The following is an 18,956-nucleotide window of genomic DNA, read 5'->3' as shown; positions in this document are numbered from 1 at the left end:
CACCTCAGTGAAACCACAACACTGCACGAGGTAGATAAAGCCATAAGACAGCTTAAGAACAACAAGGCTACAGGAGCGGATGGAATCCCTGCTGAGGCACTAAGGTACAGCAGAGAGGCACTGCTGGTGCGAATATATGACCTCATCTCGCTCATCTGGAGGAGGAGAGCATGCAGTGATCGTGACCATCTTTAAGAAAGGGGACAAGTCCGACTGCGGCAACTACAGAGGAATCTCCCTGCTATCAGCCACTGGGAAAGTTGTTGCTAGAATTCTCCTCAACCGTCTTCTCCCTGCAGCTGAGGAGCTCCTCCCGGAGTCGCAGTGCGGATTTCGTCCCCTACGGGCACAACGGACATGATTTTTGCAGCGCGACAGCTGAGGGAAAAATGCAGGGAACAGCACCAGCCCTTATACATGGCCTTCTTCGAGCTTACAAAGGCCTTTGACACTGTCAACCGCGAGGGTCTATGGAGCGCCCTCCTCCATTTCGGATGCCCCCAAAAGTTCATCACCATCCTCCGCCTGCTCCACGACGACATGCAGGCCGTGATCCTTATCAACGGATCCATCACAACCCTCTGGGAGAAGAAATTCCGTCTCAACTCGCTTTTAAATTGGCTCCCCCGTATTTTGAGGCTGTGCCCCCTAGTTCTAGTCTCCCCTTCCAGTGGAAACAACCTCTCTGCCTCTATCTTGTCTCTCCCTTTCATTATTTTAAATGTTTCTATAAGATCACCCCTCATCCTTCTGATCTCCAACGAGTAAAGACCCAGTCTACTCAATCTATCATCATAAGGTAACCCCCTCATCTCCGGAATCAGCCGAGTGAATCGTCTCTGTACCCCCTCCAAAGCCAGTATATCCTTCCTTAAGTAAGGTGACCAAAACTGCACGCAGTACTCCAGGTGCGTCCTCACCAATACCCTATACAGTTGCAGCAGGACCTCCCTGCTTTTGTACTCCATCCCTCTCGCAATGAAGGCCAACATTCCATTCGCCTTCCTGATTACCTGCTGCTCCTGCAAACTAACTTTTTGGGATTGGAAAAAAAAGGGCCTTGTAAATGTCTGGTGTGTCACCCAGGTAGGGTGGCACGGTTTAATGTCTTTTGTTTTTGCAGATAAACTCCAAAAAGAGTTTCATGTACAAGGACCCCCAGGTCCCTCTGCACCTCAGCATGTTATAATTTCTCCCCATTCAAATAATATTCCCTTTTACTGTTTTTTTTCCCCGAGGTGGATGTCCTTACACTTTCTGACATTGTATTCCATCTGCCAAACCTTCGCCCATTCGCTTAACCTATCCAGGCTTGTGATTTAATTTTAGTGATTTTTTTGTGTGTGAAGGAGTGCTTTTAGCAGCACTGTTGAATAAATCACCTGCTGAAATCACTGAGTGCAGCTTTTCGCTGCTCAACTTGCAGAACAGGTGCTGCATTGGTGCATGCAAATTAAGGAGTGTGTGTTTTGAGAAATAAGAGTGCTAATTCAACTTTGCAATGGAACAACGTCCACCAAGAACAAAGAATTTCTTGCATGAGGAAGTGGAGATATTAGTCAACATAATTGAGCAGAGATGACAGGAGCTAGATACCAGCAACAGAGGTCGCATAAAAGTGCCACCTAAAGAAATGAAGAAACACTGGAACCAAGTTGCAGAAGATTACTGCGCAGTGGTGCGTACCACGAGATCTGGAAGCCAGTGTAAAAAGAAATGGCACGACCTTGGTCTAGTAGTTAGTGTAAGTAATATTTTCCATTTTTAATGTAATCATAATTATAACGTGGCTATCTGTATGTCCCACCTTGCAGACTGACACACTCTGTAAAAAGTTATATTTTACTCTTTGCAGAAGAAATTGGCCCACAACAAAAGGGAAGCAACTCGAACAGGAGGAGACGTGCCCAATCTGCATCCACTGACACCCTTGGAACAGAGGGTAGCTGCTATGATGAGTCGTACATGGAGAAAAGCAATCAGTACAGCACAAGCTGGGCCCGCACGCGAGGAACAGGGTAAGTCCTGAAAATGCATCGTGGCCCTTCAAATCAACCTGCTGCCTGGCCTGCTATGTGTGAGAGTACTCATAACACCCATCCGGCCCCCTCCCTTGCTGTTAAACATTTGACTGTTCTGATATATTTTGCAGAACATGATGATGATGATGATGATGATGCCAACCCTGAGGATCCTGAACAAGAACCAGTACAACCAGATGCGGACGAACCAGACTGGATGATGGCAGCGATGACTCAAATGTCTGCAGGGGAGAGTTTCCAAATTAATGTTTATGAGCCCCCATCAAGGGGCATCAGAGTTTCAACCCCCAGCATAGGTTCTGGTTCCACCTTCTATGGTTTTGATTCCGATGCTGTGGGTCCCAGTGCTGCTGCTGGTATCTTGGAGCAGTTTACACCCATTCACCCACCATCCCAGCCCACGGCTCGCACTCGAGTGCTGTCGTCTGGAACACCAAGTGCCCCACCGTCCCAGCACGCGCCTCTCTCTCTAGTACTGTCGTCTGGAACACAGACCGTCCCACCATCCGAGCCCACGCCTCTCTCTCCAGTACTGCCGTCTGGAACACAGACCGTCCCACCATCCCAGCCCACGCCTCTCTCTCTAGTACTGTCGTCTGGAACACCAAGTGCCCCACCGTCCCAGCCCACGCCTCTCTCTCTAGTACTGCCGTCTGGAACACAGACCGTCCCACCATCCGAGCCCACGCCTCTCTCTCCAGTACTGCCGTCTGGAACAGAGCGTCCCAGCGTCCCAGCCCATGCCTCTCTCTCTAGTACTGCCGTCTGGAACACAGACCGTCCCACCGTCCCAGTCCATGCCTCTCTCTCCAGTACTGCCGTCTGGAACACAGACCGTCCCACCGTCCCAGCCCATGCCTCTCTCTCTAGTACTGCCGTCTGGAACACAGACCGTCCCACCATCCGAGCCCACGCCTCTCTCTCTAGTACTGCCGTCTGGAACACAGACCGTCCCACCATCCGAGCCCACGCCTCTCTCTCCAGTACTGCCGTCTGGAACAGAGCGTCCCACCGTCCCAGCCTGCGCCTCTCTCTCTAGTACTGCCGTCTGGAACAGAGCGTCCCACCGTCCCAGCCTGCGCCTCTCTCTCTAGTACTGCCGTCTGCAACACCGAGTGTCCCACTGTCCCAGCTCGCGCCTCCCTGTGTAGTGGTGCCGTTTGGAACACCGAGCGTCCCATCGTCCCTGCCCGCGCCTCCAGTGCAGTGGTGCTGTGAGGCAGACCCAGGCAGAGGAGAAGGAGATTGGAGATGCGCTCTCCTGAGATGCAGCGTGCAACAGATGCGGCTCAGGTTGTGGCAATGGGTATGGAGACCAAAGAGCTTACCCGATCACTCATCGGTAGCGTCAGTGCAGTGGGTGAAGAGGTGACGGGCCTGACGGGAGAAATAGCAGTAATGACACGGGAACTTAGGGAGGGAATGTCCGAGGGAGTGCAATCGACGACACAGGGCCGTCAGGGAGGGCATGCAAACGACGGCACAGGCCCCTCATGGGGACAGCTGCTGCAATAAGGGCACACAGCCCCGCCAGTCAAATGACACCCCCATGAAGAAGTGAACATTCACTGAGATGTGGATGAGAGATGGTTGCAGCCTTTCTCTGCTGCTTTTGTTCTTGTTCTTGATGTAGCTGTCGTCGCGTTTTTCACATTGAAATTGTTTTGTAAGTTTTGTAACTTTACAACTTATAAGTGATCTTAGGGTGTTGAAGTGATCTTATCGTGTAAATGCTCTCACTTTTTGTAACTTATTTAATTTTGCACCTAAAAGTGATCTTGAAGTTTAAGTGATGTTAAGAGTGTAAGATTTTTCACATTGAGATTGTTTTGTAACTTTACAAGTTTATAAGTGATCGTAAAGTTTTTAAGTGATCTTCAAGAGTCATATTAAAAAGTGAAGTTTGATACAACAAATATTTTATTACAGTGACGTTAACTTTTCAATAAAATATTTTTTCATTAAAACTGTTTCAGGAAATTAGGGGTGCATGCAATAAAGGTGTAGCAGTTATAATGGGTGACTTTAATATGCATATAGATTGGGTTAACCAAACTGGAAGCAATACGGTGGAGGAGGATTTCCTGGAGTGCATAAGGGATGATTTTCTCGACCAATATGTTGAAGAACCAACTGGGGGAGAGGCCATCTTAGACTGGGTGTTGTGTAATGAGAGAGGATTAATTAGTAATCTCGTTGTGTGAGGCCCCTTGGGGAAGAGTGACCATAATATGGTGGAATTCTACATTAGGATGAAGAATGAAACAGTTAATTCAGAGACCATGGTCCAGAACTTAAAGAAGGGTAACTTTGAAGGTATGAGGCGTGAATTGGCTAGGATAGATTGGCGAATGATACTTAAGGGGTTGACAGTGGATGGGCAATGGCAGACATTTAGAGACCGCATGGATGAACTACAACAATTGTACATCCCTGTCTGGCGTAAAAATAAAAAAGGGAAGATGGCTCAACCGTGGCTATCAAGGGAAATCAGGGATAGTATCAAAGCCAAGGAAGTGGCATACAAATTGGCCAGAAATAGCAGTGAACCTGGGGATTGGGAGAAATTTAGAACTCAGCAGAGGAGGACAAAGGGTTTGATTAGGGCAGGGAAAATAGAGTACGAGAGGAAGCTTGCGGGGAACATTAAGACGGACTGCAAAAGCTTCTATAGATATGTAAAGAGAAAAAGGTTAGGAAAGACAAACGTAGGTCCCCTGCAGTCAGAATCAGGGAAGTCATACTGGGGAACAAAGAAATGGCAGACCAATTGAACAAGTACTTTGGTTCAGTATTCACTAAGGAGGACACAAACAACCTTCCGGATATAAAAGGGGTCAGAGGCTCTAGCAAGAAGGAGGAACTGAGGGAAATCCTTATTAGTCGGGAAATTGTGTTGGGGAAATTGATGGGATTGAAGGCCGATAAATCCCCAGGGCCTGATGGACTGCATCCCAGAGTACTTAAGGAGGTGGCCTTGGAAATAGTGGATGCATTGACAGTCATTTTCCAACATTCCATAGACTCTGGATCAGTTCCTATCGAGTGGAGGGTAGCCAAAGTAACCCCACTTTAAAAAAGGAGGGAGAGAGAAAACAGGGAATTATAGACCGGTCAGCCTGACCTCAGTAGTGGGTAAAATGATGGAATCAATTATTAAGGATGTCATAGCAGCGCATTTGGAAAGAGGTGACATGATAGGTCCAAGTCAGCATGGATTTGTGAAAGGGAAATCGTGCTTGACAAATCTTCTGGAATTTTTTGAGGATGTTTCCAGTAGAGTGGACAAGGGAGAACCAATTGATGTGGTATATTTGGACTTTCAGAAGGCTTTCGACAAGGTCCCACACAAGAGATTAATGTGCAAAGTTAAAGCACATGGGATTGGGGATAGTGTGCTGACATGGATTGAGAACTGGTTGTCAGACAAGAAGCAAAGAGTCGGAGTAAATGGGTACTTTTCAGAATGGCAGGCAGTGACTAGTGGGGTACCGCAAAGTTCTGTGCTGGGGCCGCAGCTGTTTACATTGTACATTAATGATTTGGACGAGGGGATTAAATGTAGTATCTCCAAATTTGCGGTTGACACTAAGTTGGGTGGCAGTGTGAGCTGTGAGGAGGATGCTATGAGGCTGCAGAGTGACTTGGATAGGTTAGGTGAGTGGGCAAATGCATGGCAGATGAAGTATAATGTGGATAAATGTGAGGTTATCCACTTTGGTGGTTAAAAACAGAGAGACAGACTATTATCTGAATGGTGACAGATTAGGAAAAGGGGAGGTGCAACGAGACCTGGGTGTCATGGTACATCAGTCATTGAAGGTTGGCATTCAGGTACAGCAGGCGGTTAAGAAAGCAACTGGCATGTTGGCCTTCATAGCGAGGGGATTTGAGTACAGGGGCAGGGAGGTGTTGCTACAGTTGTACAGGGCCATGGTGAGGCCACACCTGGAGTATTGTGTACAGTTTTGGTCTCCTAACTTGAGGAAGGACATTCTTGCTATTGAGGGAGTGCAGCGAAGGTTCACCAGACTGATTCCCGGGATGGCAGGACTGACATATGAAGAAAGACTGGATCAACTGGGCTTGTATTCACTGGAGTTCAGAAGAATGAGAGGGGACCTCATAGAAACGTTTAAAATTCTGACGGGTTTAGACAGGTTAGATGCGGGAAGAATGTTCCCAATGTTGGGGAAGTCCAGAACCAGGGGTCACAGTCTAAGGATAAGGGGTAAGCCATTTAGGACTGAGATGAGGAGAAACTTCTTCACCCAGAGAGTGGTGAACCTGTGGAATTCTCTACCACAGAAAGTTGTTGAGGCCAATTCACTAAATATATTCAAAAAGGAGTTAGATATAGTCCTTACTACTCGGGGGATCAAGGGGTATAGCGAGAAAGCTGGAATGGGGTACTGAAGTTGCATGTTCAGCCATGAACTCATTGAATGGTGGTGCAGGCTCGAAGGGCCGAATGGCCTACTCCTGCACCTATTTTCTATGTTTCGATGTTCCATTAACACAACACAACGTAGGAACAACTGCAAAGAATAAACATGTCCATGTGCAATAGTGGTCGCAGAGCCCTCAGGCATCAGTAGTTGAAGCGTTCACGGATGAGCTGCTGGCGCAGGGCTCGAACAATCGTTAAAGGAGGGCGGTCTCCGACCTCGTGCTCCGGCATCAGGCATTTGCATGCTTTCCTGATCGTCGTCATCGTCCTCATCCTGCTCTTCCAAAATACTATCATCAGGCACTGGACCCTCACATGGATCTTCTGGTTCCACTACCAGCTCCTGCTGCCTCATGATGGCTAAGTTATGGAGCATGCAGCACACAACAGTGAAGTGACTGACAATCTGAGGAGAGTATTGCAAGTGGCCTCCGGAATGGTCCAGGCATCGCAAACGCTGTTTCAATATGCCAATGGTCCTCGCAATGATGCTGCGCGTCGCAATGTGCGCCATGTTGTATTGACGGTCAGCTTCTGTCCGTGTCACGTGTAGGGGCATCATGAGCCAGGTGGTCAGGCCGTACCCTTTGTCTCCCAGTAGCCAGCTCTGCCCTTCTGGCTGCTGCTCAAACATGTCAGATAGAACGCTGTCGCGAGGGATGACCGCATCGTGGGTGCTGCCAGGGTATCTCGCATCGAGTTACATGATGCGCTGCTTGTCGTCACACACGAGCTGCACATTGATGGGAGTGGAAACCTTTTCTATTCCTGTACTGCTCGGAATCCTCCACAGGTGCTCACAAGGCTACGTGGGTACAATCAATGCAGCCCTGCACCTTTGGGAAGCCAGCAATCCTGAAGGAGCCCACAGCCCTCTCATGGATCGCTTGTGCGGTCGGTCATTGGGAAATTGATGAAGTCATTCCTTCGCGCATACAGTGCAGCCGTGACCTGGTAAATGCAGGCATGTATTGCACGTTGAGAGATGGTGCACACATCTCCAGTTGTAGCCTGAAACGATCCCGAGGCATAGAAGGCAAGTGCAGCTGTTACCTTCACTTCAACAGACAAGGCAGTTGGTGTTCTGCTTCTGGGCTGTAAATCTGCTCTAAGCATATCACAGATCTCAACGGCAACTTCTCTGCGGAAACGCAGCCTTTTGACACAATCAGCCTCGCTTATGTCCAGGTACGAGCGCCTGGCTCGATATTGCCGATGTGGGTAAGGTCTCCTGCCCATCAGCCTACGGGCTGTGACGTTCCTGGTACGGTGAGCTCTAATCAATTCTCTCCTATGCAGTGAATTGCTGGCGAACCATTGCATAATCCGTGGTGTTGACAAAGCAGCACCCATTCTGCAATTACAAATTTAAGTTTCAAACTGGCTATCTGCCTGCCTCATCCTGTCCTGTGGCCGAATGGCCTCAGCCTCCCTCGCAGCTCGAAGGCTGCTTGCTGTGTCTTCGGCTGCCGTCAAACCACTGACGCCGCCCCTGTCTCCTACATGGAAGGAAGGCCGACCTGAAGCACCGCAGCTCGAAGGCTGCTGCTGCTTCACACAGGTAGGAATATTCAATCTTTTGTATTTGCTTTGTTTATAATCTTTTATTCAGGATGGCTCTTTATTTGTATAACTTATATTTGTATTTGTATAATCTCAGTCTATAACTAAGACTGTTGAATGCTTGTAAAATTTAATTACTTCCCCCTCCCCGCCCCCTCGTTCCCTACGCCTGATTTGTAACCTACGCCTGATTTCTAAAGTGTTGGCAAGGTTTTTCTGAGCGTACAAAAATCTAGACTTACTCCATTCTAAGTTAGTTTGGAGTAAGTTTTCGCTGCCTAAACTTTCAAAACAGACGTAAGTGGCCGGACACGCCCCCTTTTGAAAAAAAAATCTGTTCCAAAATGAAACTGTTCTCACTGACTAGAACTGGAGCAAACTAAATGCCGAGAATTGCAATTTCGAAAATACTCCATTCTAAACCAGTTGCTCCAAAAAAATTGGAGCAACTCAGACCGAAACTTGACCCCTATGTTTCTATGATTGTATTGCAGAGTGATATTCCAGTGAAAGGACTATTATATTGTAAAGTGCTGTTCCATTGCAATTTACTTCAATATTGCAAAGTCTAATCCATTGCGAACCAATAATACAACCATGGACGTTTATGGCACAGGAGGCCGCCATTCGGCCCGTCTAGCCCGTGCCAGCTCTGTGCAAGGGGGCGTCAGATAGTTCCACTCCCCGACCCTTTACCCCTAACCCTACAATTTTTGTTTTTCCTTCAGGTACTGATCTAATTCCCTTTGGAAAGCCACGATGTCGTACATTCCAGAGCAAACTCACTCGCAGCGTAAAAAAGCTCTCTCCTTTCGCCTTTGGTTCTTCTGCCAATCACCTTAACTCTGTGTCCTCTGGTTCTCGACCCTCCTGCCAATGGGAACGGTTTCTCTCGACTTTGTCTACACCCCTCGCTATGTTGAACACCTGTATGGAATCTCCGCAATTTTCTCTGCTCTGTGGAGAATAAGCCCAGCTTCTCCAGTCTATCCATGTAACTGAGGTCCCTCATCCCTGGAACCAGTCTTAGATATCTTTTCTGCAACCTCTCTAAGGCTTCACATCCTTCCTAGAGTGCGCTCCCATGAGTTGGACACAATACTCCAGTTGAAACCGAACCAGTGTTGTATAAAGGTCCATCATAACTTTCTTGCTTTGTACTCTATTCCTCGAATTATGAAGCCCAAGATTCCGTTTACTTTTATTAACCGCATTCTCAATCTATCCTGCCACCTTCAACAATTTGTGCAATTATACCCCAGGACTCTCTGTGCATGCTCTCCCTTTAGAATTATGCACTTTAGTTCATATTGCCTCTCCTTGTTCTTCCTACCAAAATGCATCACTTTGCAATGTTCAGTGTCAAATTTCATTTGTCACGTTTCTGCCCATTCCAACAGCCTGTCTGTGTCCTCTTGTATTCTTTAACTATCCTCCTCACTGTTCATTATACTTCCAAGTTTTGTATCCAGGGACCAGGGAGAACTCCCCTTTTCTTTGAATAACGTCATGGGATCTTTTAATCCCACTTGGGAGGTCAGGTGGGGCCTCCATTCAACGTCTCGTGTGAAAGGCGGCACCTCTGACAGTGCAGTGCTCCCTCTGTACTGCATTAGTATGTAGGCCTAGATTTTATGCTCAAGGCTCTGTGGGTGGACATGATCCCACAACCTACTGACTCAGAGACCAGAGTGCTCCCACTGAGCCACGACTAACACCTCATTACTCCGGATTATTTCAGTTCTCTTACCGTCGGTTACTCTCATGGACAAGTCCAAGCTCCCCTTACCTTCCAGAGCGCGACTCCTAGACTTGGGATCCAGGGAAGGTATTGGTAACATGCCCATGTACCTGCCCTGGGAGTGTTTGATGGGACAGTGTAGAGGGAGCTTTACTCTGCATCTAACCCGTGCTGTACCTGCCCTGGGAGTGTTTCATGGGACAGTGTAGAGGGAGCTTTACTCTGTATCGAACCCATGCTGGACCTGTCCCGCGAGTGTTTGACGGGACAGTGTAGAGGGAGCTTTACTCTTTATCTAACCCTTGCTGTACCTGCCCTGGGAGTGTTTGATGGGACAGTGTAGAGGGAGCTTTACTCTGTATCTAACCCATGCTGTACCTGCCCTTGGAGAGATTGATGGGAAAGTGTACATAGAAACATAGAAACATAGAAAATAGGTGCAGGAGCAGGCCATTCAGCCCTTCTAGCCTGCACCGCCATTCAATGAGTTCATGGCTGAACATGAAACTTCAGTACCCGCTTCCTGCTTTCTCGCCATACCCCTTGATCCCCCGAGTAGTAAGGACTTCATCTAACTCCCTTTTGAATATATTTAGTGAATTGGCCTCAACAACTTTCTGTGGTAGAGAATTCTACAGGTTCACCACTCTCTGGGTGAAGAAGTTTCTCCTCATCTCGGTCCTAAATGGCTTACCCCTTATCCTCAGACTGTGACCCCTGGTTCTGGACTTCCCCAACATTGGGAACATTCTTTCTGCATCTAACCTGTCTAAACCCGTCAGAATTTTAAACGTTTCTATGAGGTCCCCTCTCATTCTTCTGAACTCCAGTGAATACAAGCCCAGTTGATCCAGTCTTTCTTGATAGGTCAGTCCCACCATCCCGGGAATCAGTCTGGTGAATCTTCGCTGCACTCCCTCAATAGCAAGAATGTCCTTCCTCAAGTTAGGAGACCAAAACTGTACACAATACTCCAGGTGTGGCCTCACCAAGGCCCTGTACAACTGTAGCAACACCTCCCTGCCCCTGTACTCAAATCCCCTCGCTATGAAGGCCAACATGCCATTTGCTTTCTTAACCGCCTGCTGTACCTGCATGCCAACCTTCAATGACTGATGTACCATGACACCCAGGTCTCGTTGCACCTTCCCTTTTCCTAATCTGTCACCATTCAGATAATAGTCTGTTTCTCTGTTTTTACCACCAAAGTGGATAACCTCACATTTATCCACATTATACTTCATCTGCCATGCATTTGCCCACTCACCTAACCTATCCAAGTCACTCTGCAGCCTCATAGCATCCTCCTCGCAGCTCACACTACCACCCAACTTGGTGTCATCCGCAAATTTGGAGATACTACATTTAATCCCCTCATCTAAATCATTAATGTACAATGTAAACAGTTGGGGCCCCAGCACAGAACCTTGCGGTACCCCACTAGTCACTGCCTGCCATTCTGAAAAGTACCCATTTACTCCTACTCTTTGCTTCCTGTCTGACAACCAGTTCTCAATCCACGTCAGCACACTACCCCCAATCCCATGTGCTTTAACTTTGCACATTAATCTCTTGTGTGGCACCTTGTCGAAAGCCTTCTGAAAGTCCAAATATACAACATCAACTGGTTCTCCTTTGTCTACTTTACTGGAAACATCCTCAAAAAATTCCAGAAGATTTGTCAAGCATGATTTCCCTTTCACAAATCCATGCTGACTTGGACCTATCATGTCATCATTTTCCAAATGCGCTGCTATGACATCTTTAATAATTGATTCCATCATTTTACCCACTACTGAGGTCAGGCTGACTGGTCTATAATTCCCTGTTTTCTCTCTCCCTCCTTTTTTAAAAAGTGGGGTTACATTGGCTACCCTCCACTCGATAGGAACTGATCCAGAGTCTATGGAATGTTGGAAAATGACTGTCAATGCATCCGCTATTTCCAAGGCCACCTCCTTAAGTACTCTGGGATGCAGTCCATCAGGCCCTGGGGATTTATCGGCCTTCAATCCCATCAATTTCCCCAACACAATTTCCCGACTAATAAAGATTTCCCTCAGTTCCTCCTCCTTACTAGACCCTCTGACCCCTTTTATATCCGGAAGGTTGTTTGTGTCCTCCTTAGTGAATACTGAACCAAAGTACTTGTTCAATTGGTCTGCCATTTCTTTGTTCCCCGTTATGACTTCCCCTGATTCTGACTGCAGGGGACCTACGTTTGTCTTTACTAACCTTTTTCTCTTTACATATCTATAGAAACTTTTGCAATCCGCCTTAATGTTCCCTGCAAGCTTCTTCTCGTACTCCATTTTCTCCGCCCTAATCAAACCCTTTGTCCTCCTCTGCTGAGTTCTAACTTTCTCCCAGTCCCCGGGTTCGCTGCTATTTCTGGCCAATTTGTATGCCACTTCCTTGGCTTTAATACTATCCCTGATTTCCCTTGATAGCCACGGTTGAGCCACCTTCCCTTTTTTATTTTTACGCCAGATAAAAGTACATATAAGAACATTAGAAATAGGAGCAGGAGTCGGTCATACAGCCCCTCGAGCCTGCTCTTCCATTCAATAAGATCATGGCTGATCGGATCATGGACTCAGCTCCACTTCCCCGCCCGCTCCCCATAACCCTTTATCCCCTTATCGTTTAAGAAACTGTCTATTTCTGCCTTAAATGTATTTAATGTCCCAGCTTCTCTGAGGCAGCGAATTCCACAGATTTACAACCCTCTGAGAGAAGAAATTTCTCCTCATCTCAGTTTTAAATGGGCGGCCCCTTATTCTAAGATCATGCCCTCTCGTTCTAGTCTCCCCCATCAGTGGAAACATCCTCTCTGCATCCACCTTGTCAAGCCCCCTCATAATCTTATATGTTTCAACCAGATCACCTCACATTCTTCTGAATTCCAATGAGTTGAGGCCCAACCTCCTCAACCTTTCCTCATAAGTCAACTCCCTCATCCCCAGAATCAACCGAGTGAACCTTCTCTGAACTGCCTCCAAAGCAAGTATATCCTTTCGTAAATATGGAAACCAAAACTGCACGCAGTATTCCAGGTGTGGCCTCACCAATGCCTCATATAGCTGCAGCAAGACTTCCCTGCTTTTCGACTCCATCCCCTTCGCAATAAAGGCCAAGATTCCATTCGCCTTCCTGATCACTTGCTGTACCTGCATACTAACCTTTTGTGTTTTATGCACAAGGACCCCCAGGTCCCGCTGTACTACAGCACTTTGTAATCTTTCTCCATTTAAATAATAACTTGCTCTTTGATTTTTTTCTGCCAAAGTGCATGACCTCACACTTTCCCACATTATGCTCCTTCTGCCAAATTGTTGCCCACTCACTGAGCCTGTCTATGTCCTTTTGCAGATTTTTTGTGTGCTCCTCACACATTGCTTTTCCTCCCATCTTTGTATCCAGCAAACTTGGCTACGTTACACTCGGTCCTCTCTTCCAATTCGTTGATATGGATTGTAAATAGTTGGGGTCCCAGCACTGATCCCTGTGGCACCCCACTAGTTACTGATTGCCAACCTGAGAATGAACCATTTATCTCGATTCTCTGTTTTCTGTTAGTTAGCCAATCCTCTATCCATGCTAATATATTACCCCCAACCCCGGGAACTTTTATCTTGTGCAGTAACCTTTTCTGTGGCACCTTGTCAAATGCCTTCTGGAAGTCCAAGTACACCACATCCACTGGTTCCCCTTTATCCACCCTGTTCGTTACATCCTCAAAGAACTCCAGCAAATTTGTCAAACATGACTTCCCCTTCATCAATCCATGCCGACTTTGCCTGACCGAGTTATGCTTTTCCAAATGTCCTGGTATTGCTTCTTTAACAATGGACACCAACATTTTCCCAACCACAGTTCAGCTAACTGTTCTATAGTTTCCTGCTTTTTGTCTGCCTTCTGTCTCAAATACGGGTGTTACATTTGCAGTTTTCTGACCTGCTGGGAGCTTTACTCTGTATCTAATCCCGTGCTGTACCTGCCCTGGGAGTGTTTGATGGGACAGTGTAGAGGGAGCTTTACTCTGTCTCTCGCCCATGCTGTACCTGCCCTGGGAGTGTTTGATGGGACAGTGCAGAAAGGAGCTTTACTCTGTATCTAACCCAGTGCTGTACCTGCCCTGGGAGTGTTTGATGGACAGTGTAGAGGGAGCTTTACTCTGTATCTAGCCCATGCTGTACCTGCCCTGGGAGTGGTGATGTGAACCTACCTGTGTCCATTCTCATTATCCGTGAAGACGTTGGATCTTCTCCCCTGTTTGGACCTTTAGCCATGGTGGTGACAGGTGTTCCCAGATTCTGATGCTCTGTCATAAATATATTCATAGGAGTGTTAGAGGGATATATTAAATTGAGAAGGAGAAGGTTGCCTTGTTGAACATGATACCCAGTCCCTCCTCCCCCATCAGTACAACAGCGGTTAGCTCTGGGATCGAGCATTTCCCGAGTGTTACGATCAAGTCTCCACATCAGGTGTGACACAGACAGCTGCCCAGTGAAATCCAGTGAGTCCCGCTGATCTCCACAACCCAGTTCCAGACGGGCTCCCGTCGGCCGAGACTGCGCACTGGGGGCGCCCATTGGTGAGATTTACTCAGTACAGGCCCAAACCAGCTTTATTCCTGAGGTAGGGAATATTCTGCTGGGAAATGCGGAGTGGGTGATCATTGATCAATTAAATAATCCTTCACTTGGTTTTATACAATCTGGCGGTATTGTATTATCTTTATTCACAGATTTGTGTTTAACATTTTTAATTTGTTGAGTTGTGATGTTAAATTTTGGCATTTTATGAATATTATATCTATCCACATACACAATATAAAGCTGGATGTAATTGCTCTGGTCTCTATGGGCAGTGACAATGTCCGTGTGTTCATGGAGATGTGACCTGGTTGCTGCTTCTATTTGAATATATTGACTGTATCTCTCATGGTGTCAGCACCTGACCAATGAGCACTGTAGGAGGTGAGGACATTTCCCACTGTTCCACTGATATTAACACTAATGTAGAATGAATTGTGTACCTTCAGTCAGGGGATACATAACATTGATTTGTTTCATTATCATTAGATGTCTTACAATCTCAAAACACCATAAATATAGAATTGGTAGATTTAGCTGCTGTATTACAATCACAATTCTCCACTTGTACGTGTGCAGACACACACTCACCCACGTTATCTGTCATCATCCCTTCCTTTCCCCACTCTGGAAATGCAAGCGATTCAGTCTCGGATCAGTAATTTCTCCAAACAGAAGTTGAAGTTATTCTCCGGCATTAATTTGTGAGCAGTTAGTAAATGGGCAGCAGGGTTTTGGATGAGTGCAAGTTTATGGAGGGTGTAAGAAGGGAGGCCGGCCAGGAGAACGTTGGAACAGTCAAGTCTAGAGGTTGCAAAGGCAGAGATAAGGGTTTCAGCAACAGATGGTTCATCTGCTGTTGTTCCTCAGTCTGCAACCCCATTAACTTCCAGCTGTAGGCCTTCTCTATCACTCCATCATTTACCAGCGATCTAATTATGTGAGACAGAAAATGAGATAAATATTGATAAAGTGACGCAGACTGGGACTCTCTCTGACCTTTCTCTCCAGTCCATCCCCTGGACCAGTGTGTACCTGAGTCAATGGGACTCTCTCTGACCTTTCTCTCCAGTCCATCCCCAGGACCAGTGTGTATCTGAGTCAATGCGACTCTCTCTGACCTTTCTCTCCAGGACCAGTATGTACCTGAGTCAATGGGACTCTCTCTGACCTTTCTCTCCAGGACCAGTATGTACCTGAGTCAATGAGACTCTCTCTGACCTTTCTCCCCAGGACCAGTGTGTACCTGAGTCAATGGGACTCTCTCTGACCTTTCTCCCCAGGACCAGTGTGTACCTGAGTCAATGGGACTCTCTCTGACCTTTCTCTCCAGGACCAGTATGTACCTGAGTCAATGAGACTCTCTCTGACCTTTCTCCCCAGGACCAGTGTGTACCTGAGTCAATGGGACTCTCTCTGACTTTTCTCCCCAGGACCAGTGTGTATCTGAGTCAATGGGACTCTCTCTGACCTTTCTCTCCAGGACCAGTATGTACCTGAGTCAATGGGACTCTCTCTGACCTTTCTCTCCAGTCCATCCCCAGGACCAGTGTGCACCTGAGTCAATGGGACTCTCTCTGACCTTTCTCTCCAGTCCATCCCCTGGACCAGTGTGTACCTGAGTCAATGGGACTCTCTCTGACCTTTCTCTCCAGTCCATCCCCAGGACCAGTGTGTACCTGAGTCAATGGGACTCTCTCTGACCTTTCTCCCCAGGACCAGTGTGTACCTGAGTCAATGGGACTCTCTCTGACCTTTCTCTCCAGGACCAGTATGTACCTGAGTCAATGGGACTCTCTCTGACCTTTCTCTCCAGTCCATCCCCTGGACCAGTGTGTACCTGAGACAATGGGACTCTCTCTGACCTTTCTCTCCAGTCCATCCCCTGGACCAGTGTGTACCTGAGTCAATGGGACTCTCTCTGACCTTTCTCTCCAGTCCATCCCCAGGACCAGTGTGTATCTGAGTCAATGGGACTCTCTCTGACCTTTCTCTCCAGTCCATCCCCAGGACCAGTGTGTACCTGAGTCAATGGGACTCTCTCTGACCTTTCTCCCCAGGACCAGTGTGTATCTGAGTCAATGGGACTCTCTCTGACCTTTCTCTCCAGGACCAGTATGTACCTGAGTCAATGGGACTCTCTCTGACCTTTCTCTCCAGTCCATCCCCTGGACCAGTGTGTACCTGAGTCAATGGGACTCTCTCTGACCTTTCTCTCCAGTCCATCCCCTGGACCAGTGTGTACCTGAGTCAATGGGACTCTCTCTGACCTTTCTCTCCAGTCCATCCCCAGGACCAGTGTGTACCTGAGTCAATGGGACTCTCTCTGACCTTTCTCTCCAGTCCATCCCCTGGACCAGTGTGTACCTGAGTCAATGGGACACTCTCTGACCTTTGCCCCCCAGGACCAGTGTGTATCTGAGTCAATGGGACTCTCTCTGACCTTTCTCTCCAGTCCATCCCCTGGACCAGTGTGTACCTGAGTCAATGGGACACTCTCTGACCTTTGCCCCCCAGGACCAGTGTGTATCTGAGTCAATGGGACTCTCTCTGACCTTTGCCCCCCAGGACCAGTGTGTACCTGAGTCAATGGGACTCTCTCTGACCTTTGCCCCCCAGGACCAGTGTGTACCTGAGTCAATGGGACTTACTCTGACCTTTGCCCCCCAGGACCAGTGTGTACCTGAGTCAATGGGACTCTCTCTGACCTTTGCCCCCCAGGACCAGTGTGTATCTGAGTCAATGGGACTCTCTCTGACCTTTGCCCCCAGGACCAGTGTGTATCTGAGTCAATGGGACTCTCTCTGACCTTTGCCCCCCAGGACCAGTGTGTACCTGAGTCAATGGGACTCTCTCTGACCTTTGCCCCCCAGGACCAGTGTGTACCTGAGTCAATGGGACTCTCTCTGACCTTTGCCCCCCAGGACCAGTGTGTACCTGAGTCAATGGGACTCTCTCTGACCTTTGCCCCCCCAGGACCAGTGTGTACCTGAGTCAATGGGACTCTCTCTGACCTTGCTCCCCTGTCGATCGATGGACGCTCTGTGAATCGGAAGAGTTCTCTGTGTTTGGTGCTCTCACAATCCTGGGCTGGTCCACCTGCTGTTGTTCCTCAGTCTACAATCCCGGTTTACTTCCAGCTGCGGCCCTTTCTCAGTCGCTCCTCCATTCACCGGGATATCTGATGATGGCAGGGCAGAAAATGAGCAGAATATTGACGGTGTGAAGCCGCGTGTGACGTGAAGCTGCCCTGGAGTTACTGGTAGAAAGACAAGATTGAAGTAGAAATAAGTGCAGAGTGTGCAGTCAGAGACTCCTCATATACCGGCCGTGCATCTTCCAGCAGGAGCTGACATATTGGGGAGAATGAAGCTGAGGAAAGAGTGCTGTATATTGTCACTCAATCTTCCAGCTGCACTGCCCCCAGCAGCAGGTCAAGGGCCGTGGCCCTGAATGTCAGGCCAATGACAATGATCTTCCCTCAGCTCCATTCTCTCTCTGTCCCCCCACACACACTGCCTGAGCTCTCAGGCTGACTGTTCCCAGCACCTTGTCTCTTTATTCTCTCACATTGCAGCATTCCCGCTGCTGGGCTCAGGGGCTGTGTGGGCGGGGCCCTGACCTCACACACGGTGGGCGGGGCCATGTCCCGCGCGCTGCCGGGCTCGCGGCGTGACCGTTCAACCGCCGCACGGTTCAAATCAGGAGCCACGTGACCCCCCCCCCCCCCCCGCCCCGCGCGCGCTTCCTTCTGCAGTCCTCTGGGCGGGGCTCTGTGGGGCAGCGGCACTGCGATTGGTGCAAGGGGCTGTCACTCTCCCGTGTGCAGCCAGTAGGACGGCAGCACTCAGCCAGGGGGTGGTTAATTTATGCAGTGGGGGGAAGGGAATGGGACAGTGACGGGGCTGGAACAGCGGGGACAATGGCGCTGCTCCGTCTGCCGGCCTCAACATGCGGCAGTGTCAGGTCTGAGGCTTTCTATCACACACCCAGGGACTGTAAACTAACAGTAAGGGGCTGTAACTGAGCGGGGAAAGCGGGCCGCTTACTGTCAGCATCACATCCCGGGGAATGTGCTGAGCCGGCTCACAATACAGGGCCCGGTCCGGGGATGGAGGGCGGGGGCTCAGTCTGCAGCCGGCGGAGAAAGTGGCGCATTTCCGGCCGCACCGCTCACAGTGTGCAATCTCAGGCGGGGGGCCGGGATTTTACTGTCAGGGCAAACACCGAACTTAACACAGGCCCGGAGCTGGGGGTTTGGGACATGTGGGAGTTAGTGAAACTATCAGTGGGCCCAGACACTGTGTAACCCGGGGGTGGGCCCAGTGAGATCAGACACTGTGTAACCCGGGGGTGGGCCCAGTGAGATCAGACAGTGTGTAACCCGGGGGTGGGCCCAGTGAGATCAGACAGTGTGTAACCCGGGGGTGGGCCCAGTGAGATCAGACAGTGTGTAACCCGGGGGTGGGCCCAGTGAGATCAGACAGTGTGTAACCCGGGGGTGGGCCCAGTGAGATCAGACAGTGTGTAACCCGGGGGTGGGCCCAGTGAGATCAGAC

At 48.7% G+C, this 18,956-nt stretch overlaps 2 protein-coding genes across 8 annotated transcripts in view; one reads left to right on the top strand and one right to left on the bottom strand.

Moving 5' to 3' along the window:
* LOC139242937 (uncharacterized) overlaps window positions 1-18,956 on the bottom strand; it is a 596,540-nt gene that overhangs the window by 69,067 nt on the left and 508,517 nt on the right. For 3 of the 6 annotated variants that reach the window (XR_011589402.1, XR_011589400.1, XR_011589399.1), the window contains exons 11-12: window positions 17,412-17,656; window positions 14,025-14,120 (exon numbers count right to left, since the gene is read on the bottom strand). The gene's annotated coding sequence lies outside the window, so the exon portion shown is untranslated. Of the gene's footprint in view, window positions 1-3,982; window positions 7,847-14,024; window positions 14,121-17,411; window positions 17,657-18,956 lie in introns of those variants that run through there. The other 3 variants (XR_011589401.1, XR_011589404.1, XR_011589403.1) reach the window with 3 other exon arrangements.
* The window catches only part of LOC139242933 (NACHT, LRR and PYD domains-containing protein 3-like), a 207,331-nt gene continuing 206,630 nt past the window's right edge, over window positions 18,256-18,956 (top strand). For both annotated transcript variants that reach the window (XM_070870579.1, XM_070870577.1), the window contains exon 1: window positions 18,256-18,363. The gene's annotated coding sequence lies outside the window, so the exon portion shown is untranslated. The remainder of the gene's footprint in view (window positions 18,364-18,956) is intronic.

Source organism: Pristiophorus japonicus, unplaced genomic scaffold (assembly GCF_044704955.1).
Source record: "Pristiophorus japonicus isolate sPriJap1 unplaced genomic scaffold, sPriJap1.hap1 HAP1_SCAFFOLD_154, whole genome shotgun sequence".
Classification (NCBI taxonomy): domain Eukaryota; kingdom Metazoa; phylum Chordata; class Chondrichthyes; family Pristiophoridae; genus Pristiophorus; species Pristiophorus japonicus.
The sequence above is the reverse complement of the archived record's forward strand: the minus strand, read 5'-3'. Positions and strand labels throughout refer to the sequence as shown.